Raw genomic sequence first — 533 nt, 5'->3', positions numbered from 1 at the left:
TATGTTTTCTTCTAGAAATTTTGTAGTTTGAGGTCTTACATTTAGGTCTTTAGTCCTTTTTATATATGGTGTAAAACAAAGGTGCAACTTTATTCTTTGGCACATGGATACCCAGCTCTTCCAACATAGTTTCTTTCCTCATTGAATAGCTTTGGCATTTTATAGACTTTTTTAAAGCTTAAAACCAGAGCACACTAATAATGTAGACTTGAGTGGACAATGCAGAATCTAGTACTACAAATAAAATAGGAAAGACAAAAAGAGGTTGGAAAACTTGTTTTTGTTTTTGTTTTATTCAGATTTTACAATGTGTATCACTTGCAATTTTCTTTAGCAGAATGAAAGAAAATCTCCTTACAGTATAAAAATATTTTTAAAAATACTAAATTATATAATAAACATAATTATAAATTCAAAGTAAATTGTATTAGATATTTTCTCTCAAGTAAAAAAAGTAATAAAATTAATCACTTAAAATCAAAATTAAATGTCCAAGAATAACTTCACTGTTAAGAGATTTTGAGCTTACAGCT

The sequence above is a fragment of the Mandrillus leucophaeus genome, unplaced genomic scaffold (assembly GCF_000951045.1).
Source record: "Mandrillus leucophaeus isolate KB7577 unplaced genomic scaffold, Mleu.le_1.0 Scaffold1084, whole genome shotgun sequence".
Classification (NCBI taxonomy): Eukaryota; Metazoa; Chordata; class Mammalia; order Primates; family Cercopithecidae; genus Mandrillus; species Mandrillus leucophaeus.
This window is presented reverse-complemented; position numbering follows the sequence as displayed.